Raw genomic sequence first — 24,881 nt, forward strand, 5'->3', positions numbered from 1 at the left:
GAACTACGCATCTGATCAAAAAATATCATAGAACATAAAAAGTAGGAAACTTAATTATCTACAAAAAAGGTCTCTTAACATTTTGCCATAGCTCGCTTGGTTTCCGAGATATTTGCAGATTTATCTCAAGGGAAGGGGCCTGACGGACATATTTCGAGATATTTCTTCTTCTTGTTGTTCTTCTTCTGCACAGCTAAGCTGGAAGTGGCATTTGCAGGTCGCAATAGTGCAGAGTTATCTCAAAGAAAGGGGTCACGGTGTTTCTGTATCTCTATTATGTTCGTGCCGCTTCGGAACTTTTAAATATCTGGATATATCTCGAGAACTACGCATCTGATCAAAAAATATCGTCGAACCTAAAAAGTAGGAAACTTAATTCTCTACAAAAAAGGTCTCTTAACATTTTGCCATAGCTCGCTTCGTTTCCGAGATATTTGCAGATTTATCTCGAGGGAAGGGGCCTGACGGACATATTTCGAGATATTTCTTCTTCTTGTTGTTCTTCTTCTGCACAGCTAAGCTGGAAGTGGCATTTGCAGCTCGCAATAGTGCAGAGTTATCTCAAAGACAGGGGCCACGGTGTTTCTGTATCTCTATTATGTTGGTACGGCTTCGGAACTTTTAAATATCTCGATATATCTCGAAAACTACGCTTCTGATCAAAAAATATCATAGAACATAAATTATAGGAAACATAATTCTCTACAAAAAAGGTCTTTTAAGATTTTGCCATTGCTCGTTTCGTTTCCGAGATATTTGCAGATATATCTCAAGGGAAGGGGCCTGACGGATATATTTCGAGATATTTCTTCTTCTTGTTGTTCTTCTTCTGCACAGCTAAACTGGAAGTGGCATTTCCAGCTCGCAACAGTGCAGAGTTGTCTCAAAGAAAGGGGCCACGGTGTTTCTGTATCTCTATTATGTTGGTGCGGCTTCGGAACTTTTAAATATCTTGATATATCTCGAGAACTACGCATCTGATCAAAAAATATCATAGAACATAAAAAATAGGAAACTTAATTCTCTACAAAAAAGGTCTCTTAACATTTTGCCGTAGCTCGCTTCGTTTCCGAGATATTTGCAGATTTATCCCAAGGGAAGGGGCCTGACGGACATATTTCGAAATATTTCTTCTTCTTGTTGTTCTTCTTCGGCACAGCTAAGCTGGAAGTGGCATTTGCAGCTCGCAATAGTACAGAGTTATCTCAAAGAAAGGGGCCACGGTGTTTCTGTACCTCTATTATGTTGGTGCAGCTTCGGAACTTTTAAATATCTTGATATATCTCGAGAACTACGCATCTGATCAAAAAATATGATAGAACATAAAAAGTAGGAAACTTAATTCTCTACAAAAAAGATATCTTAACATTTTGCCATAGCTCGCTTCGTTTCCGAGATATTTGCAGATTTATCTCAAGGGAAGGGGCCTGACGGACATATTTCGAGATATTTCTTCTTCTTGTTGTTCTTCTTCTGCACAGCTAAGCTGGAAGTGGCATTTGCTGCGCGCAATAGTGCAGAGTTATCTCAAAGAAAGGGGCCACGGTGTTTCTGTATCTCTATTATGTTGGTGCGGCTTCGGAACTTTTAAATATCTTGATATATCTCGAGAACTACGCATCTGATCAAAAAATATCATAGAACATAAAAAGTAGGAAACTTAATTCTCTACAAAAAAGGTCTCTTAACATTTTGCCATAGCTCGCTTGGTTTCCGAGTTATTTGCAGATTAATCTCAGGGGAAGGGGCCTGACGGACATATTTCGAGATATTTTTTCTTCTTGTTCTTCTTCTTCTGCACAGCTAAGCTGGAAGTGGCATTTGCAGCTCGCAATAGTGCAGAGTTATCTCAAAGAAAGGGGCCACGGTGTTTCTGTATCTCTATTATGTTGGTGCGGCTTCGGAACTTTTAAATATCTTGATATATCTCGAGAACTACGCATCTGATGAAAAAATATCATACAACATAAAAAGTGGGAAACTTAATTCTCTACAAAAAAGGTCTCTTAACATTTTGCCATAGCTCGCTTGGTTTCCGAGATATTTGCAGATTTATCTCAAGGGAAGGGGCCTGACGGACATATTTCGAGATATTTCTTCTTCTTGTTGTTCTTCTTCTGCACAGCTAAGCTGGAAGTGGCATTTGCAGGTCGCAATAGTGCAGAGTTATCTCAAAGAAAGGGGCCACGGTATTTCTGTATCTCTATTATGTTGGTGCCGCTTCGGAACTTTTAAATCTCTGGATATATCTCGAGAACTACGCATCTGATCAAAAAATATCATTGAACCTAAAAAGTAGGAAACTTAATTCTCTACAAAAAAGGTCTCTTAACATTTTGCCATAGCTCGCTTCGTTTCCGAGATATTTGCAGATTTATCTCAAGGGAAGGGGCCTGACGGACATATTTCTAGATATTTCTTCTTCTTGTTCTTCTTCTTCTGCACAGCTAAGCTGGAAGTGGCATTTGCAGCTCGCAATAGTACAGAGTTATCTCAAAGAAAGGGGCCACGGTGTTTCTGTATTTCTATTATGTTGGTGCGGCTTCGGATCTTTTAAATATCTCGATATATCTCGAAAACTACGCTTCTGATCAAAAAATATCATAGAACGTAAATTGTAGGAAACATAATTCTCTACAAAAAAGGTCTCTTAACATTTTGACATAGCTCGCTTCGTTTCCGAGATATTTGCAGATTTATCTCAAGGGAAGGGGCCTGACGCACATATTTCGAGATATTTCTTCTTCTTGTTGTTCCTCTTCTGCACAGCTAAGCTGGAAGTGGCATTTGCAGCTCGCAATAGTGCAGAGTTATCTCAAAGAAAGGGGCCACGGTGTTTCTGTATCTCTATTATGTTGGTGCGGCTTCGGAACTTTTAAATATCTTGATATATCTCGAGAACTACGCATCTGATCAAAAAATATCATAGAACATAAAAAGTAGGAAACCTAATTCTCTACAAAAAAGGTCTCTTAACATTTTGCCATAGCTCGCTTCGTTTCCTAGATATTTGCAGATTTATCTCAAGGGAAGGGGCCTGACGGACATATTTCGAGTTATTTCTTCTTCTTGTTGTTCTTCTTCTGCACAGCTACGCTGGAAGTGGCATTTGCAGCTCGCAATAGTAGAGAGTTATCTCAAAGAAAGGGGCCACGGTGTTTCTGTATTTCTATTATGTTGGTGCGGCTTCGGATCTTTTAAATATCTCGATATATCTCGAAAACTACGCTTCTGATCAAAAAATATCATAGAACGTAAATTGTAGGAAACATAATTCTCTACAAAAAAGGTCTCTTAACATTTTGAAATAGCTCGCTTCGTTTCCGAGATATTCGCAGATTTATCTCGAGGGAAGGGGCCTGACGGACATATTTCGAGATATTTCTTCTTCTTGTTGTTCTTCTTCTGCACAGCTAAGCTGGAAGTGGCATTTGCAGGTCGCAATAGTGCAGAGTTATCTCAAAGAAAGGGGCCACGGTGTTTCTGTATCTCTATTATGTTGGTGCGGCTTCGGAACTTTTAAATATCTTGATATATCTCGAGAACTACGCATCTGATCAAAAAATATCATAGAACATAAAAAATAGGAAACTTAATTCTCTACAAAAAAGGTCTCTTAACATTTTGCCGTAGCTCGCTTCGTTTCCGAGATATTTGCAGATTTATCTCAAGGGAAGGGGCCTGACGGACATATTTCGAAATATTTCTTCTTCTTGTTGTTCTTCTTCGGCACAGCTAAGCTGGAAGTGGCATTTGCAGCTCGCAATAGTACAGAGTTATCTCAAAGAAAGGGGCCACGGTGTTTCTGTACCTCTATTATGTTGGTGCAGCTTCGGAACTTTTAAATATCTTGATATATCTCGAGAACTACGCATCTGATCAAAAAATATGATACAACATAAAAAGTAGGAAACTTAATTCTCTACAAAAAAGGTCTCTTAACATTTTGCCATAGCTCGCTTCGTTTCCGAGATATTTGCAGATTTATCTCGAGGGAAGGGGCCTGACAGACATATTTCGAGATATTTCTTCTTCTTGTTGTTCTTCTTCTGCACAGCTAAGCTGGAAGTGGCATTTGCAGCTCGCATTAGTGCAGAGTTATCTCAAAGAAAGGGGCCACGGTGTTTCTGTATCTCTATTATGTTGGTGCGGCTTCGGAACTTTTAAATATCTTGATATATCTCGAGAACTACGCATCTGATCAAAAAATATCATAGAACATAAAAAGTGGGAAACTTAATTATCTACAAAAAAGCTCTCTTAACATTTTGCCATAGCTTGCTTCGTTTCCGAGATATTTGCAGATTTATCTCGAGGGAAGGGGCCTGACGGACATATTTCGAGATATTTCTTCTTCTTGTTGTTCTTCTTCTGCACAGCTAAGCTGGAAGTGGCATTTGCAGCTCGCAATAGTGCAGAGTTATCTCAAAGACAGGGGCCACGGTGTTTCTGTATCTCTATTATGTTGGTGCGGCTTCGGAACTTTTAAATATCTCGATATATCTCGAAAACTACGCTTCTGATCAAAAAATATCATAGAACATAAATTGTAGGAAACATAATTCTCTACAAAAAAGGTCTCTTAACATTTTGCCATAGCTCGCTTCGTTTCCGAGATATTTGCAGATTTATCTCGAGGGAAGGGGCCTGACGGACATATTTCGAGATATTTCTTCTTCTTGTTGTTCTTCTTCTGCACAGCTAAACTGGAAGTGGCATTTCCAGCTCGCAATAGTGCAGAGTTATCTCAAAGAAAGGGGCCACGGTGTTTCTGTATCTCTATTATGTTGGTGCGGCTTCGGAACTTTTAAATATCTTGATATATCTCGAGAACTACGCATCTGATCAAAAAGTATCATAGAACATAAAAAGTAGGAAACTTAATTCTCTACAAAAAAGGTCTCTTAACATTTTGCCATAGCTCGCTTCGTTTCCGAGATATGTGCAGATGTATCTCAAGGGAAGGGGCCTGACGGACATATTTCGAGATATTTCTTCTTCTTGTTGTTCTTGTTCTGCACAGCTAAGCTGGAAGTGGCATTTGCAGGTCGCAATAGTGCAGAGTTATCTCAAAGAAAGGGGCCACGGTGTTTCTGTATCTCTATTATGTTGGTGCCGCTTCGGAACTTTTAAATATCTGGATATATCTCGAGAACTACGCATCTGATCAAAAAATATCATTGAACCTAAAAAGTAGGAAACTTAATTCTCTACAAAAAAGGTCTCTTAACATTTTGCCATAGCTCGCTTGGTTTCCGAGTTATTTGCAGATTAATCTCAGGGGAAGGGGCCTGACGGACATATTTCGAGATATTTCTTCTTCTTGTTCTTCTTCTTCTGCACAGCTAAGCTGGAAGTGGCATTTGCAGCTCGCAATAGTGCAGAGTTATCTCAAAGAAAGGGGCCACAGTGTTTCTGTATCTCTATTATGTTGGTGCGGCATCGGAACTTTTAAATATCTTGATATATCTCGAGAACTACGCATCTGATCAAAAAATATCATAGAACATAAAAAGTGGGAAACTTAATTCTCTACAAAAAAGGTCTCTTAACATTTTGCCATAGCTCGCTTGGTTTCCGAGATATTTGCAGATTTATCTCAAGGGAAGGGGCCTGACGGACATATTTCGAGATATTTCTTCTTCTTGTTGTTCTTCTTCTGCACAGCTAAGCTGGAAGTGGCATTTGCAGCTCGCAATAGTGCAGAGTTACCTCAAAGAAAGGGGCCACGGTGTTTCTGTATCTCTATTATGTGGGTGCCGCTTCGGAACTTTTAAATATCTGGATATATCTCGAGAACTACGCATCTGATGAAAAAATATCATAGAACATAAAAAATAAGAAACTTAATTCTCTACAAAAAAGGTCTCTTAACATTTTGCCATAGCTCGCTTCGTTTCCGAGATATTTGCAGATTTATCTCAAGGGAAGGGGCCTGACGGACATATTTCGAGATATTCCTTCTTCTTGTTGTTCTTCTTCTGCACAGCTAAGCTGGAAGTGGCATTTGCAGCGCGCAATAGTGCAGAGTTGTCTCAAAGAAAGGGGCCACGGTGTTTCTGTATCTCTATTATGTTGGTGCAGCTTCGGAACTTTTTAATATCTTGATATATCTCGAGAACTACGCATCTGATCAAAAAATATCATAGAACATAAAAAGTAGGAAACTTAATTCTCTACAAAAAAGATATCTTAACATTTTGCCATAGCTCGCTTCGTTTCCGAGATATTTGCAGATTTATCTCAAGGGAAGGGGCCTGACGGACATATTTCGAGATATTTCTTCTTCTTGTTGTTCTTCTTCTGCACAGCTATGCTGGAAGCGGCATTTGCGGCTCGCACTAGTGCAGAGTTATCTCGAAGAAAGGGGCCACGGTGTTTCTGTATCTCTATTATGTTGGTGCGGCTTCGGAACTTTTAAATATCTTGATATATCTCGAGAACTACGCATCTGATCAAATAATATCATAGAACATAAAAATTAGGAAACGTAATTCTCTACAAATAAGGTCTCTTAACATTTTGCCATAGCTCGCTTCGTTTCCGAGATATTTGCAGATTTATCTCAAGGGAAGGGGCCTGACGGACATATTTCGAGATACTTCTTCTTCTTGTTGTTCTTCTTCTGCACAGCTAAGCTGGAAGTGGCATTTGCAGCTCGCAATAGTGCAGAGTTATCTCAAAGAAAGGGGCCACGGTGTTTCTGTATCTCTATTATGTTGGTGCGGCTTCGGAACTTTTAAATATCTCGATATATCTCGAAAACTACGCTTCTGATCAAAAAATATCATAGAACATAAATTGTAGGAAACATAATTCTCTACAAAAAAGGTCTCTTAACGTTTTGCCATAGCTCGCTTCGTTTCCGAGATATTTGCAGATTTATCTCAAGGGAAGGGGCCTGACGGACATATTTCGAGATATTTCTTCTTCTTGTTCTTCTTCTTCTGCACAGCTAAGCTGGAAGTGGCATTTGCAGCTCGCAATAGTGCAGAGTTATCTCAAAGAAAGGGGCCACGGTGTTTCTGTATATCTATTATGTTGGTGCGGCTTCGGAACTTTTAAATATCTTGATATATCTCGAGAACTACGCATCTGATCAAAAAATATCATAGAACATAAAAAGTAGGAAACTTAATTCTCTACAAAAAAGGTATCTTAACATTTTGCCATCGCTCGCTTCGTTTCCGAGATATTTGCAGATTTATCTCAAGGGAAGGGGCTTGACGGACATATTTCGAGATATTTCTTCTTCTTGTTGTTCTTCTTCTGCACAGCTAAGCTGGAAGCGGCATTAGCGGCTCGCACTAGTGCAGAGTTATCTCAAAGAAAGGGGCCACGGTGTTTCTGTATGTCTATTATGTTGGTGCCGCTTCGGATCTTTTAAATATCTCGATATATCTCGAAAACTACGCTTCTGATCAAAAAATATCATAGAACATAAATTGTAGGAAACATAATTCTCTACAGAAAAGGTCTCTTAACATTTTGCCATAGCTCGTTTCGTTTCCGAGATATTTGCGGATATATCTCAAGGGAAGGGGCCTGACGGACATATTTCGAGATATTTCTTCTTCTTGTTGTTCTTCTTCTGCACAGCTACGCTGGAAGTGGCATTTGCAGCTCGCAATAGTGCAGAGTTATCTCAAAGAAAAGGGCCACGGTGTTTCTGTATCTCTATTATGTTGGTGCGGCTTCGGAACTTTTAAATATCTTGATATATCTCGAGAACTACGCATCTGATCAAATAATATCATAGAACATAAAAAGTAGGAAACTTAATTCTCTACAAATAAGGTCTCTTAACATTTTGCCATCGCTCGCTTCGTTTCCGAGATATTTGCCGATTTATCTCAAGGGAAGGGGCCTGACGGACATATTTCGAGATATTTCTTCTTCTTGTTGTTCTTCTTCTGCACAGCTAAGCTGGAAGTGGTATTTGCAGCTCGCAATAGTGCAGAGTTATCTCAAAGAAAGGGGCCACGGTGTTTCTGTATCTCTATTATGTTGGTGCGGCTTCGGAACTTTTAAATATCTTGATATACCTCGAGAACTACGCATCTGATCAAAAAATATCATAGAACATAAAAAGTAGGAAACTTAATTCTCTACAAAAAAGGTCTCTTAACATTTTGCCATAGCACGCTTCGTTTCCGAGATATTTGCAGATTCATCTCGAGGGAAGGGGCCTGACAGACATATTTCGAGATATTTCTTCTTCTTGTTGTTCTTCTTCTGCACAGCTAAGCCGGAAGTGGCATTTGCAGCTCGCATTAGTGCAGAGTTATCTCAAAGAAAGGGACCACGGTGTTTCTGTATCTCTATTATGTTGGTGCGGCTTCGGAACTTTTAAATATCTTGATATATCTCGAGAACTACGCATCTGATCAAAAAATATCATAGAACATAAAAAGTAGAAAACTTAATTATCTACAAAAAAGGTCTCTTAACATTTTGCCATAGCTCGCTTCGTTTCCGAGATATTTGCAGATTTATCTCGAGGGAAGGGGCCTGACGGACATATTTCGAGATATTTCTTCTTCTTGTTGTTCTTCTTCTGCACAGCTAAGCTGGAAGTGGCATTTGCAGCTCGCAATAGTGCAGAGTTATCTCAAAGACAGGGGCCACGGTGTTTCTGTATCTCTATTATGTTGGTGCGGCTTCGGAACTTTTAAATATCTCGATATATCTCGAAAACTACGCTTCTGATCAAAAAATATCATAGAACATAAATTGTAGGAAACATAATTCTCTACAAAAAAAGTCTCTTAAGATTTTGCCATAGCACGCTTCGTTTCCGAGATATTTGCAGATTTATCTCGAGGGAAGGGGCCTGACAGACATATTTCGAGATATTTCTTCTTCTTGTTGTTCTTCTTCTGCACAGCTAAGCTGGAAGTGGCATTTGCAGCTCGCATTAGTGCAGAGTTATCTCAAAGAAAGGGGCCACGGTGTTTCTGTATCTCTATTATGTTGGTGCGGCTTCGGAACTTTTAAATATCTTGATATATCTCGAGAACTACGCATCTGATCAAAAAATATCATAGAACATAAAAAGTAGGAAACTTAATTATCTACAAAAAAGGTCTCTTAACATTTTGCCATAGCTCGCTTGGTTTCCGAGATATTTGCAGATTTATCTCAAGGGAAGGGGCCTGACGGACATATTTCGAGATATTTCTTCTTCTTGTTGTTCTTCTTCTGCACAGCTAAGCTGGAAGTGGCATTTGCAGGTCGCAATAGTGCAGAGTTATCTCAAAGAAAGGGGTCACGGTGTTTCTGTATCTCTATTATGTTCGTGCCGCTTCGGAACTTTTAAATATCTGGATATATCTCGAGAACTACGCATCTGATCAAAAAATATCGTCGAACCTAAAAAGTAGGAAACTTAATTCTCTACAAAAAAGGTCTCTTAACATTTTGCCATAGCTCGCTTCGTTTCCGAGATATTTGCAGATTTATCTCGAGGGAAGGGGCCTGACGGACATATTTCGAGATATTTCTTCTTCTTGTTGTTCTTCTTCTGCACAGCTAAGCTGGAAGTGGCATTTGCAGCTCGCAATAGTGCAGAGTTATCTCAAAGACAGGGGCCACGGTGTTTCTGTATCTCTATTATGTTGGTACGGCTTCGGAACTTTTAAATATCTCGATATATCTCGAAAACTACGCTTCTGATCAAAAAATATCATAGAACATAAATTATAGGAAACATAATTCTCTACAAAAAAGGTCTTTTAAGATTTTGCCATTGCTCGTTTCGTTTCCGAGATATTTGCAGATATATCTCAAGGGAAGGGGCCTGACGGATATATTTCGAGATATTTCTTCTTCTTGTTGTTCTTCTTCTGCACAGCTAAACTGGAAGTGGCATTTCCAGCTCGCATCAGTGCAGAGTTGTCTCAAAGAAAGGGGCCACGGTGTTTCTGTATCTCTATTATGTTGGTGCGGCTTCGGAACTTTTAAATATCTTGATATATCTCGAGAACTACGCATCTGATCAAAAAGTATCATATAACATAAAAAGTAGGAAACTTAATTCTCTACAAAAAAGGTCTCTTAACATTTTGCCATAGCTCGCTTCGTTTCCGAGATATGTGCAGATGTATCTCAAGGGAAGGGGCCTGACGGACATATTTCGAGATATTTCTTCTTCTTGTTGATCTTCTTCTGCACAGCTAAGCTGGAAGTGGCATTTGCAGGTCGCAATAGTGCAGAGTTATCTCAAAGAAAGGGGCCACGGTGTTTCTGTATCTCTATTATGTTGGTGCGGCTTCGGAACTTTTAAATATCTTGATATATCTCGAGAACTACGCATCTGATCAAAAAATATCATAGAACATAAAAAATAGGAAACTTAATTCTCTACAAAAAAGGTCTCTTAACATTTTGCCGTAGCTCGCTTCGTTTCCGAGATATTTGCAGATTTATCCCAAGGGAAGGGGCCTGACGGACATATTTCGAAATATTTCTTCTTCTTGTTGTTCTTCTTCGGCACAGCTAAGCTGGAAGTGGCATTTGCAGCTCGCAATAGTACAGAGTTATCTCAAAGAAAGGGGCCACGGTGTTTCTGTACCTCTATTATGTTGGTGCAGCTTCGGAACTTTTAAATATCTTGATATATCTCGAGAACTACGCATCTGATCAAAAAATATGATAGAACATAAAAAGTAGGAAACTTAATTCTCTACAAAAAAGATATCTTAACATTTTGCCATAGCTCGCTTCGTTTCCGAGATATTTGCAGATTTATCTCAAGGGAAGGGGCCTGACGGACATATTTCGAGATATTTCTTCTTCTTGTTGTTCTTCTTCTGCACAGCTAAGCTGGAAGTGGCATTTGCTGCGCGCAATAGTGCAGAGTTATCTCAAAGAAAGGGGCCACGGTGTTTCTGTATCTCTATTATGTTGGTGCGGCTTCGGAACTTTTAAATATCTTGATATATCTCGAGAACTACGCATCTGATCAAAAAATATCATAGAACATAAAAAGTAGGAAACTTAATTCTCTACAAAAAAGGTCTCTTAACATTTTGCCATAGCTCGCTTGGTTTCCGAGTTATTTGCAGATTAATCTCAGGGGAAGGGGCCTGACGGACATATTTCGAGATATTTTTTCTTCTTGTTCTTCTTCTTCTGCACAGCTAAGCTGGAAGTGGCATTTGCAGCTCGCAATAGTGCAGAGTTATCTCAAAGAAAGGGGCCACGGTGTTTCTGTATCTCTATTATGTTGGTGCGGCTTCGGAACTTTTAAATATCTTGATATATCTCGAGAACTACGCATCTGATGAAAAAATATCATACAACATAAAAAGTGGGAAACTTAATTCTCTACAAAAAAGGTCTCTTAACATTTTGCCATAGCTCGCTTGGTTTCCGAGATATTTGCAGATTTATCTCAAGGGAAGGGGCCTGACGGACATATTTCGAGATATTTCTTCTTCTTGTTGTTCTTCTTCTGCACAGCTAAGCTGGAAGTGGCATTTGCAGGTCGCAATAGTGCAGAGTTATCTCAAAGAAAGGGGCCACGGTATTTCTGTATCTCTATTATGTTGGTGCCGCTTCGGAACTTTTAAATCTCTGGATATATCTCGAGAACTACGCATCTGATCAAAAAATATCATTGAACATAAAAAGTAGGAAACTTAATTCTCTACAAAAAAGGTCTCTTAACATTTTGCCATAGCTCGCTTCGTTTCCGAGATATTTGCAGATTTATCTCAAGGGAAGGGGCCTGACGGACATATTTCTAGATATTTCTTCTTCTTGTTCTTGTTCTTCTGCACAGCTAAGCTGGAAGTGGCATTTGCAGCTCGCAATAGTACAGAGTTATCTCAAAGAAAGGGGCCACGGTGTTTCTGTATTTCTATTATGTTGGTGCGGCTTCGGATCTTTTAAATATCTCGATATATCTCGAAAACTACGCTTCTGATCAAAAAATATCATAGAACGTAAATTGTAGGAAACATAATTCTCTACAAAAAAGGTCTCTTAACATTTTGACATAGCTCGCTTCGTTTCCGAGATATTTGCAGATTTATCTCAAGGGAAGGGGCCTGACGCACATATTTCGAGATATTTCTTCTTCTTGTTGTTCCTCTTCTGCACAGCTAAGCTGGAAGTGGCATTTGCAGCTCGCAATAGTGCAGAGTTATCTCAAAGAAAGGGGCCACGGTGTTTCTGTATCTCTATTATGTTGGTGCGGCTTCGGAACTTTTAAATATCTTGATATATCTCGAGAACTACGCATCTGATCAAAAAATATCATAGAACATAAAAAGTAGGAAACCTAATTCTCTACAAAAAAGGTCTCTTAACATTTTGCCATAGCTCGCTTCGTTTCCTAGATATTTGCAGATTTATCTCAAGGGAAGGGGCCTGACGGACATATTTCGAGTTATTTCTTCTTCTTGTTGTTCTTCTTCTGCACAGCTACGCTGGAAGTGGCATTTGCAGCTCGCAATAGTGCAGAGTTATCTCAAAGAAAGGGGCCACGGTGTTTCTGTATTTCTATTATGTTGGTGCGGCTTCGGATCTTTTAAATATCTCGATATATCTCGAAAACTACGCTTCTGATCAAAAAATATCATAGAACGTAAATTGTAGGAAACATAATTCTCTACAAAAAAGGTCTCTTAACATTTTGAAATAGCTCGCTTCGTTTCCGAGATATTCGCAGATTTATCTCGAGGGAAGGGGCCTGACGGACATATTTCGAGATATTTCTTCTTCTTGTTGTTCTTCTTCTGCACAGCTAAGCTGGAAGTGGCATTTGCAGGTCGCAATAGTGCAGAGTTATCTCAAAGAAAGGGGCCACGGTGTTTCTGTATCTCTATTATGTTGGTGCGGCTTCGGAACTTTTAAATATCTTGATATATCTCGAGAACTACGCATCTGATCAAAAAATATCATAGAACATAAAAAATAGGAAACTTAATTCTCTACAAAAAAGGTCTCTTAACATTTTGCCGTAGCTCGCTTCGTTTCCGAGATATTTGCAGATTTATCTCAAGGGAAGGGGCCTGACGGACATATTTCGAAATATTTCTTCTTCTTGTTGTTCTTCTTCGGCACAGCTAAGCTGGAAGTGGCATTTGCAGCTCGCAATAGTACAGAGTTATCTCAAAGAAAGGGGCCACGGTGTTTCTGTACCTCTATTATGTTGGTGCAGCTTCGGAACTTTTAAATATCTTGATATATCTCGAGAACTACGCATCTGATCAAAAAATATGATACAACATAAAAAGTAGGAAACTTAATTCTCTACAAAAAAGGTCTCTTAACATTTTGCCATAGCTCGCTTCGTTTCCGAGATATTTGCAGATTTATCTCGAGGGAAGGGGCCTGACAGACATATTTCGAGATATTTCTTCTTCTTGTTGTTCTTCTTCTGCACAGCTAAGCTGGAAGTGGCATTTGCAGCTCGCATTAGTGCAGAGTTATCTCAAAGAAAGGGGCCACGGTGTTTCTGTATCTCTATTATGTTGGTGCGGCTTCGGAACTTTTAAATATCTTGATATATCTCGAGAACTACGCATCTGATCAAAAAATATCATAGAACATAAAAAGTGGGAAACTTAATTATCTACAAAAAAGCTCTCTTAACATTTTGCCATAGCTTGCTTCGTTTCCGAGATATTTGCAGATTTATCTCGAGGGAAGGGGCCTGACGGACATATTTCGAGATATTTCTTCTTCTTGTTGTTCTTCTTCTGCACAGCTAAGCTGGAAGTGGCATTTGCAGCTCGCAATAGTGCAGAGTTATCTCAAAGACAGGGGCCACGGTGTTTCTGTATCTCTATTATGTTGGTGCGGCTTCGGAACTTTTAAATATCTCGATATATCTCGAAAACTACGCTTCTGATCAAAAAATATCATAGAACATAAATTGTAGGAAACATAATTCTCTACAAAAAAGGTCTCTTAACATTTTGCCATAGCTCGCTTCGTTTCCGAGATATTTGCAGATTTATCTCGAGGGAAGGGGCCTGACGGACATATTTCGAGATATTTCTTCTTCTTGTTGTTCTTCTTCTGCACAGCTAAACTGGAAGTGGCATTTCCAGCTCGCAATAGTGCAGAGTTATCTCAAAGAAAGGGGCCACGGTGTTTCTGTATCTCTATTATGTTGGTGCGGCTTCGGAACTTTTAAATATCTTGATATATCTCGAGAACTACGCATCTGATCAAAAAGTATCATAGAACATAAAAAGTAGGAAACTTAATTCTCTACAAAAAAGGTCTCTTAACATTTTGCCATAGCTCGCTTCGTTTCCGAGATATGTGCAGATGTATCTCAAGGGAAGGGGCCTGACGGACATATTTCGAGATATTTCTTCTTCTTGTTGTTCTTGTTCTGCACAGCTAAGCTGGAAGTGGCATTTGCAGGTCGCAATAGTGCAGAGTTATCTCAAAGAAAGGGGCCACGGTGTTTCTGTATCTCTATTATGTTGGTGCCGCTTCGGAACTTTTAAATATCTGGATATATCTCGAGAACTACGCATCTGATCAAAAAATATCATTGAACCTAAAAAGTAGGAAACTTAATTCTCTACAAAAAAGGTCTCTTAACATTTTGCCATAGCTCGCTTGGTTTCCGAGTTATTTGCAGATTAATCTCAGGGGAAGGGGCCTGACGGACATATTTCGAGATATTTCTTCTTCTTGTTCTTCTTCTTCTGCACAGCTAAGCTGGAAGTGGCATTTGCAGCTCGCAATAGTGCAGAGTTATCTCAAAGAAAGGGGCCACAGTGTTTCTGTATCTCTATTATGTTGGTGCGGCATCGGAACTTTTAAATATCTTGATATATCTCGAGAACTACGCATCTGATCAAAAAATATCATAGAACATAAAAAGTGGGAAACTTAATTCTCTACAAAAAAGGTCTCTTAACATTTTGCCATAGCTCGCTTGGTTTCCGAGATATTTGCAGATTTATCTCAAGGGAAGGGGCCTGACGGACATATTTCGAGATATTTCTTCTTCTTGTTGTTCTTCTTCTGCACAGCTAAGCTGGAAGTGGCATTTGCAGCTCGCAATAGTGCAGAGTTACCTCAAAGAAAGGGGCCACGGTGTTTCTGTATCTCTATTATGTGGGTGCCGCTTCGGAACTTTTAAATATCTGGATATATCTCGAGAACTACGCATCTGATGAAAAAATATCATAGAACATAAAAAATAAGAAACTTAATTCTCTACAAAAAAGGTCTCTTAACATTTTGCCATAGCTCGCTTCGTTTCCGAGATATTTGCAGATTTATCTCAAGGGAAGGGGCCTGACGGACATATTTCGAGATATTCCTTCTTCTTGTTGTTCTTCTTCTGCACAGCTAAGCTGGAAGTGGCATTTGCAGCGCGCAATAGTGCAGAGTTGTCTCAAAGAAAGGGGCCACGGTGTTTCTGTATCTCTATTATGTTGGTGCAGCTTCGGAACTTTTTAATATCTTGATATATCTCGAGAACTACGCATCTGATCAAAAAATATCATAGAACATAAAAAGTAGGAAACTTAATTCTCTACAAAAAAGATATCTTAACATTTTGCCATAGCTCGCTTCGTTTCCGAGATATTTGCAGATTTATCTCAAGGGAAGGGGCCTGACGGACATATTTCGAGATATTTCTTCTTCTTGTTGTTCTTCTTCTGCACAGCTATGCTGGAAGCGGCATTTGCGGCTCGCACTAGTGCAGAGTTATCTCGAAGAAAGGGGCCACGGTGTTTCTGTATCTCTATTATGTTGGTGCGGCTTCGGAACTTTTAAATATCTTGATATATCTCGAGAACTACGCATCTGATCAAATAATATCATAGAACATAAAAATTAGGAAACGTAATTCTCTACAAATAAGGTCTCTTAACATTTTGCCATAGCTCGCTTCGTTTCCGAGATATTTGCAGATTTATCTCAAGGGAAGGGGCCTGACGGACATATTTCGAGATACTTCTTCTTCTTGTTGTTCTTCTTCTGCACAGCTAAGCTGGAAGTGGCATTTGCAGCTCGCAATAGTGCAGAGTTATCTCAAAGAAAGGGGCCACGGTGTTTCTGTATCTCTATTATGTTGGTGCGGCTTCGGAACTTTTAAATATCTCGATATATCTCGAAAACTACGCTTCTGATCAAAAAATATCATAGAACATAAATTGTAGGAAACATAATTCTCTACAAAAAAGGTCTCTTAACGTTTTGCCATAGCTCGCTTCGTTTCCGAGATATTTGCAGATTTATCTCAAGGGAAGGGGCCTGACGGACATATTTCGAGATATTTCTTCTTCTTGTTGTTCTTCTTCTGCACAGCTAAGCTGGAAGTGGCATTTGCAGCTCGCAATAGTGCAGAGTTATCTCAAAGAAAGGGGCCACGGTGTTTCTGTATATCTATTATGTTGGTGCGGCTTCGGAACTTTTAAATATCTTGATATATCTCGAGAACTACGCATCTGATCAAAAAATATCATAGAACATAAAAAGTAGGAAACTTAATTCTCTACAAAAAAGGTATCTTAACATTTTGCCATCGCTCGCTTCGTTTCCGAGATATTTGCAGATTTATCTCAAGGGAAGGGGCTTGACGGACATATTTCGAGATATTTCTTCTTCTTGTTGTTCTTCTTCTGCACAGCTAAGCTGGAAGCGGCATTAGCGGCTCGCACTAGTGCAGAGTTATCTCAAAGAAAGGGGCCACGGTGTTTCTGTATGTCTATTATGTTGGTGCCGCTTCGGATCTTTTAAATATCTCGATATATCTCGAAAACTACGCTTCTGATCAAAAAATATCATAGAACATAAATTGTAGGAAACATAATTCTCTACAGAAAAGGTCTCTTAACATTTTGCCATAGCTCGTTTCGTTTCCGAGATATTTGCGGATATATCTCAAGGGAAGGGGCCTGACGGACATATTTCGAGATATTTCTTCTTCTTGTTGTTCTTCTTCTGCACAGCTAAGCTGGAAGTGGCATTTGCAGCTCGCAATAGTGCAGAGTTATCTCAAAGAAAGGGGCCACGGTGTTTCTGTACCTCTATTATGTTGGTGCAGCTTCGGAACTTTTAAATATCTTGATATATCTCGAGAACTACGCATCTGATCAAAAAATATCATAGAACATAAAAAGTAGGAAACGTAATTCTCTGCAAAAAAGGTCTCTTAACGTTTTGCCATAGCTCGCTTCGTTTCCGAGATATTTGCAGATTTATCTCAAGGGAAGGGGCTTGACGGACATATTTCGAGGTATTTCTTCTTCTTGTTGTTCTTCTTCTGCACAGCTAAGCTGGAAGTGGCATTTGCAGCTCACAATAGTGCAGAGTTATCTCAAAGAAAGGGGCCACGGTGTTTCTGTATATCTATTATGTTGGTGCGGCTTCGGAACTTTTAAATATCTTGATATATCTCGAGAACTACGCATCTGATCAAATAATATCATAGAACATAAAAATTAGGAAACTTAATTCTCTACAAATAAGGTCTCTTAACATTTTGCGATAGCTCGTTTCGTTTCCGAGATATTTGCAGAACCAACATAATAGAGATACAGAAACACCGTAGCCCCTTTCTTTGAGATCACTCTGCACTATTGCGAGCTGCAAATGCCACCTCGAGCTTAGCTGTGCAGAAGAAGAACAACAAGAAGAAGAAATATCCCGAAATATGTCCGTCAGGACCCTTCCCTTGAGATAAATCTGCAAATATCTCGGAAACGAAGCGAGCTATGGCAAAATGTTAAGAGACCTTTTTTGTAGAGAATCATGTTTCCTATAATTTATGTTCTATGATATTTTTTGATCAGAAGCGTAGTTTTCGAGATATATCGAGATATTTAAAAGTTCCGAAGCCGCACCAACATAATAGAGATACAGAAACACCCTGGCCCCTTTCTTTGAGATCACTCTGCACTATTGCGAGCTGCAAATGCCACTTCGAGCTTAGCTGTGCAGAAGAAGAACAACAAGAAGAAGAAATATCTCGAAATATGTCCGTCAGACCCCTTCCCTTGAGATAAATCTGCAAATATCTCGGAAACGAAGCGAGCTATGGCAAAATGTTAAGAGACCTTTTTTGTAGAGAATTAAGTTTCCTACTTTTTATGTTGTATGATATTTTTTGATCAGATGCGTAGTTCTCGAGATATATCAAGATATTTAAAAGTTCCGAAGCCGCACCAACATAATAGAGATACAGAAACACCGTAGCCTCTTTCTTTGAGATAACTCTGCACTATTGCGCGCTGCAAATGCCACTTCCAGCTTAGCTGTGCAGAAGAAGAACAACAAGAAGAAGAAATATCTCGAAATATGTCCGTCAGGCCCCTTCCCTTGAGATAAATCTGCAAATATCTCGGAAACGAAGCGAGCTATGGCAAAATGCTAAGAGACCTTATTTGTAGAGAATTAAGTTTCCTACTTTTTATGTTCTATGATATTTTTTGATCAGATGCGTAGTTCTCGAGATCTATCGAGATATTTAAAAGTTCCGAAGCCGCACCAACATAATAGAGATACAGAAACACCGTGGCCCCTTTCTTTGAGATAACTCTGCACTATTGCGAGCTGCAAATGCCACTTCCAGCTTAGCTGTGCAGAAGAAGAACGACAAGAAGAAGAAATATCTCGAAATATGTCCGTCAGGACCCTTCCCTTGAGATAAATCTGCAAATATCTCGGAAACGAAGCGAGCTATGGCAAAACGTTAAGAAACCTTTTTTGTAGAGAATTATGTTTCCTACAATTTATGTTCTATCACATTTTTTGATCAGAAGCGTAGTTTTCGGGTTATATCGAGATATTTAAAAGTTCCGAAGCCGCACCAACATAATAGAGATACAGAAACACCGTGGCCCCTTTCTTTGAGATAACTCTGCACTATTGCGAGCTGCAAATGCCACTTCCAGCTTAGCTGTGAAGAAGAAGAACAACAAGAAGAAGAAATACCTCGAAATATGTCCGTTAGGCCCCTTCCCTTGAGATAAATCTGCAAATATCTCGGAAACGAAGCGAGCCATGGCAAAATGTTAAGAGACCTTTTTTGTAGAGAATTAAGTTTCCTACTTTTTATGTTCTATGATATTTTTTGATCAGAGGCGTAGTTCTCGAGATATATCAAGATATTGAAAAGTTCCGAAGCCGCACCAACATAAGAGAGATACAGATACACCGTGGCCCCTTTCTTTGAGATAACTATGCACTATTGCGAGCTGCAAATGCCACTTCCAGCTTAGCTGTGCAGAAGAGGAACAACAAGAAGAAGAAATATCTCGGAATATGTCCGTCAGGCCCCTTCCCTTGAGCTAAATCTGCAAATATCTCGCAAACGATGCCAGCTATGGGAAAATGTTAAGAGACCTTTTTTGTAGAGAATTAAGTTTCCTACTTTTTATGTTCTATGATATTTTTTGATAAGATGCGTAGTTCTCGAGATATATCAAGATATTTAAAAGTTCCGAAGCCGCACCAACATAATAGAGATACAGAAACACCGTGGCCCCTTTCTTTGAGATAACTCTGCACTATTGCGAGCTGCAAATGCCACTTCCAGCTTAGCTGTGCAGAAGAGGAACAACAAGAAGAAGAAATATCTCGGAATATGTCCGTCGGGCCCCTTCCCTTGAGATATATCTGCAAATATCTTGGAAACGAAGCGAGCTATGGCAAAATGTTAAGAGACCTTTCTTGTAGAGAATTAAGTTTCCTACTTTTTATGTTCTATGATATTTTTTGATCAGATGCGTAGTTCTCGAGATATATCAAGATATTTAAAAGTTCCGAAGCTGCACCAACATAAGAGAGATACAGAAACACCGTAGCCCCTTTCTTTGAGATCACTCTGCACTATTGCGAGCTGCAAATGCCACTTCGAGCTTAGCTGTGCAGAAGAAGAACAGCAAGAAGAAGAAATATCTCGGAATATGTCCGTCAGGCCCCTTCCCTTGAGCTAAATCTGCAAATATCTCGGAAACGATGCCAGCTATGGGAAAATGTTAAGAGACCTTTTTTGTAGAGAATTAAGTTTCCTACTTTTTATGTTCTATGATATTTTTTGATCAGATGCGTAGTTCTCGAGATATATCAAGATATTTAAAAGTTCCGAAGCCGCACCAACATAATAGAGATACAGAAACACCGTGGCCCCTTTCTTTGAGATAACTCTGCACTATTGCGAGCTGCAAATGCCACTTCCAGCTTAGCTGTGCAGAAGAAGAACAACAAGAAGAAGAAATATCTCGAGATATGTCCGTCAGGCCCCTTCCCTTGAGATAAATCTGCAAATATCTCGGAAACGAAGCGAGCTATGGCAAAATGTTAAGAGACCTTTCTTGTAGAGAATTAAGATTCCTACTTTTTATGTTCTATGATATTTTTTGATCAGATGCGTAGTTCTCGAGATATATCAAGATATTTAAAAGTTCCGAAGCTGCACCAACATAATAGAGGTACAGAAACACCGTGGCCTCTTTCTTTGAGATAACTCTGCACTATTGCGAGCTGCAAATGCCACTTCCAGCTTAGCTGTGCAGAAGAAGAACAACAAGAAGAAGAAATATCTGGAAATATGTCCGTTAGGCCCCTTCCCTTGAGATAAATCTGCTAATATCTCGAAACGAAGCGAGCTAATGCAAAATGTTGAGAGACCTTTTTTGTAGAGAATTAAGTTTCCTACTATTTATGTTCTATGATATTCTTTGATCAGATGCGTAGTTCTCGAGATATATCAAGATATTTAAAAGTTCCGAAGCCGCACCAACATAATAGAGATACAGAAACACCGTGGCCCCTTTCTTTGAGATAACTCTGCACTACTGCGAGCCGCAAATGCCACTTCCAGCTTAGCTGTGCAGAAGAAGAACAACAAGAAGAAGAAATATCTCGAAATATATCCGTCAGGCCCCTTCCCTTGAGATAAATCTGCAAATATCTCGGAAACGAAGCGAGCTATGGCAAAATGTTAAGAGACCTTTTTTGTAGAGAATTATGTTTCCTACTTTTTATGTTCTGTGATATTTTTTGATCAGAGGCGTAGTTCTCGAGATATATCAAGATATTTAAAAGTTCCGAAGCCGCACCAACATAAGAGAGATACAGAAACACCGTAGCCCCTTTCTTTGAGATCACTCTGCACTATTGCGAGCTGCAAATGCCACTTCGAGCTTAGCTGTGCAGAAGAAGAACAGCAAGAAGAAGAAATATCTCGGAATATGTCCGTCAGGCCCCTTCCCTTGAGCTAAATCTGCAAATATCTCGGAAACAATGCCAGCTATGGGAAAATGTTAAGAGACCTTTTTTGTAGAGAATTAAGTTTCCTACTTTTTATGTTCTATGATATTTTTTGATCAGATGCGTAGTTCTCGAGATATATCAAGATATTTAAAAGTTCCGAAGCCGCACCAACATAATAGAGATACAGAAACACCGTGGCCCCTTTCTTTGAGATAACTCTGCACTATTGCGAGCTGCAAATGCCACTTCCAGCTTAGCTGTGCAGAAGAAGAACAACAAGAAGAAGAAATATCTCGAGATATGTCCGTCAGGCCCCTTCCCTTGATATAAATCTGCAAATATCTCGGAAACGAAGCGAGCTATGGCAAAATGTTAAGAGACCTTTCTTGTAGAGAATTAAGATTCCTACTTTTTATGTTCTATGATATTTTTTGATCAGATGCGTAGTTCTCGAGATATATCAAGATATTTAAAAGTTCCGAAGCTGCACCAACATAATAGAGGTACAGAAACACCGTGGCCTCTTTCTTTGAGATAACTCTGCACTATTGCGAGCTGCAAATGCCACTTCCAGCTTAGCTGTGCAGAAGAAGAACAACAAGAAGAAGAAATATCTGGAAATATGTCCGTTAGGCCCCTTCCCTTGAGATAAATCTGCAAATATCTCGGAAACCAAGAGAGCTATGGCAAAATGTTAAGAGACCTTTTTTGTAGACAATTAAGTTTCCTACTTTTTATGTTCTATGATATTTTTTGATCAGATGCGTAGTTCTCGAGATATATCAAGATATTTGAAAGTTCCGAAGCCGCACCAACATAATAGAGATACAGAAACACCGTAGCCTCTTTCTTTGAGATAACTATGCACTATTGCGAGCTGCAAATGCCACTTCCAGCTTAGCTGTGCAGAAGAGGAACAACAAGAAGAAGAAATATCTCGGAATATGTCCGTCAGGCCCCTTCCCTTGAGCTAAATCTGCAAATATCTCGGAAACGAAGCGAGCTATGGCAAAATGCTAAGAGACCTTATTTGTAGAGAATTAAGTTTCCTACTTTTTATGTTCTATGATATTTTTTGATCAGATGCGTAGTTCTCGAGATATATCGAGATATTTAAAAGTTCCGAAGCCGCACCAACATAATAGAGATACAGAAACACCGTGGCCCCTTTCTTTGAGATAACTCTGCACTATTGCGAGCTGCAAATGCCACTTCCAGCTTAGCTGTGCAGAAGAAGAACAACAAGAAGAAGAAATATCTCGAAATATGTCCGTCAGGATCCTTCCCTTGAGATAAATCTGCAAATATCTCGGAAACGAAGCGAGCTATGGCAAAACGTTAAGAAACCTTTTTTGTAGAGAATTATGTTTCCTACAATTTATGTTCTATCACATTTTTTGATCAGAAGCGTAGTTTTCGGGTTATATCGAGATATTTAAAAGTTCCGAAGCCGCACCAACATAATAGAGATACAGAAACACCGTGGCCCCTTTCTTTGAGATAACTCTGCACTATTGCGAGCTGCAAATGCCACTTCCAGCTTAGCTGTGAAGAAGAAGAACAACAAGAAGAAGAAATACCTCGAAATATGTCCGTTAGGCCCCTTCCCTTGAGATAAATCTGCAAATATCTCGGAAACGAAGCGAGCTATGGCAAAATGTTAAGAGACCTTTTTTGTAGAGAATTAAGTTTCCTACTTTTTATGTTCTATGATATTTTTTGATCAGAGGCGTAGTTCTCGAGATATATCAAGATATTGAAAAGTTCCGAAGCCGCACCAACATAAGAGAGATACAGATACACCGTGGCCCCTTTCTTTGAGATAACTATGCACTATTGCGAGCTGCAAATGCCACTTCCAGCTTAGCTGTGCAGAAGAGGAACAACAAGAAGAAGAAATATCTCGGAATATGTCCGTCAGGCCCCTTCCCTTGAGCTAAATCTGCAAATATCTCGGAAACGATGCCAGCTATGGGAAAATGTTAAGAGACCTTTTTTGTAGAGAATTAAGTTTCCTACTTTTTATGTTCTATGATATTTTTTGATAAGATGCGTAGTTCTCGAGATATATCAAGATATTTAAAAGTTCCGAAGCCGCACCAACATAATAGAGATACAGAAACACCGTGGCCCCTTTCTTTGAGATAACTCTGCACTATTGCGAGCTGCAAATGCCACTTCCAGCTTAGCTGTGCAGAAGAGGAACAACAAGAAGAAGAAATATCTCGGAATATGTCCGTCAGGCCCCTTCCCTTGAGATATATCTGCAAATATCTTGGAAACGAAGCGAGCTATGGCAAAATGTTAAGAGACCTTTCTTGTAGAGAATTAAGTTTCCTACTTTTTATGTTCTATGATATTTTTTGATCAGATGCGTAGTTCTCGAGATATATCAAGATATTTAAAAGTTCCGAAGCTGCACCAACATAATAGAGGTACAGAAACACCGTGGCCTCTTTCTTTGAGATAACTCTGCACTATTGCGAGCTGCAAATGCCACTTCCAGCTTAGCTGTGCAGAAGAAGAACAACAAGAAGAAGAAATATCTGGAAATATGTCCGTTAGGCCCCTTCCCTTGAGATAAATCTGCAAATATCTCGAAACGAAGCGAGCTATGGCAAAATGTTGAGAGACCTTTTTTGTAGAGAATTAAGTTTCCTACTATTTATGTTCTATGATATTCTTTGATCAGATGCGTAGTTCTCGAGATATATCAAGATATTTAAAAGTTCCGAAGCCGCACCAACATAATAGAGATACAGAAACACCGTGGCCCCTTTCTTTGAGATAACTCTGCACTAGTGCGAGCCGCAAATGCCACTTCCAGCTTAGCTGTGCAGAAGAAGAACAACAAGAAGAAGAAATATCTCGAAATATATCCGTCAGGCCCCTTCCCTTGAGATAAATCTGCAAATATCTCGGAAACGAAGCGAGCTATGGCAAAATGTTAAGAGACCTTTTTTGTAGAGAATTATGTTTCCTACTTTTTATGTTCTATGATATTTTTTGATCAGAGGCGTAGTTCTCGAGATATATCAAGATATTTAAAAGTTCCGAAGCCGCACCAACATAAGAGAGATACAGAAACACCGTAGCCCCTTTCTTTGAGATCACTCTGCACTATTGCGAGCTGCAAATGCCACTTCGAGCTTAGCTGTGCAGAAGAAGAACAGCAAGAAGAAGAAATATCTCGGAATATGTCCGTCAGGCCCCTTCCCTTGAGCTAAATCTGCAAATATCTCGGAAACGATGCCAGCTATGGGAAAATGTTAAGAGACCTTTTTTGTAGAGAATTAAGTTTCCTACTTTTTATGTTCTATGATATTTTTTGATCAGATGCGTAGTTCTCGAGATATATCAAGATATTTAAAAGTTCCGAAGCCGCACCAACATAATAGAGATACAGAAACACCGTGGCCCCTTTCTTTGAGATAACTCTGCACTATTGCGAGCTGCAAATGCCACTTCCAGCTTAGCTGTGCAGAAGAGGAACAACAAGAAGAAGAAATATCTCGGAATATGTCCGTCAGGCCCCTTCCCGTGAGATATATCTGCAAATATCTTGGAAACGAAGCGAGCTATGGCAAAATGTTAAGAGACCTTTCTTGTAGAGAATTAAGTTTCCTACTTTTTATGTTCTATGATATTTTTTGATCAGATGCGTAGTTCTCGAGATA

The sequence above is a fragment of the Osmia lignaria genome, unplaced genomic scaffold (genome assembly GCF_051020975.1).
Source record: "Osmia lignaria lignaria isolate PbOS001 unplaced genomic scaffold, iyOsmLign1 scaffold0001, whole genome shotgun sequence".
Classification (NCBI taxonomy): Eukaryota; Metazoa; Arthropoda; class Insecta; order Hymenoptera; family Megachilidae; genus Osmia; species Osmia lignaria.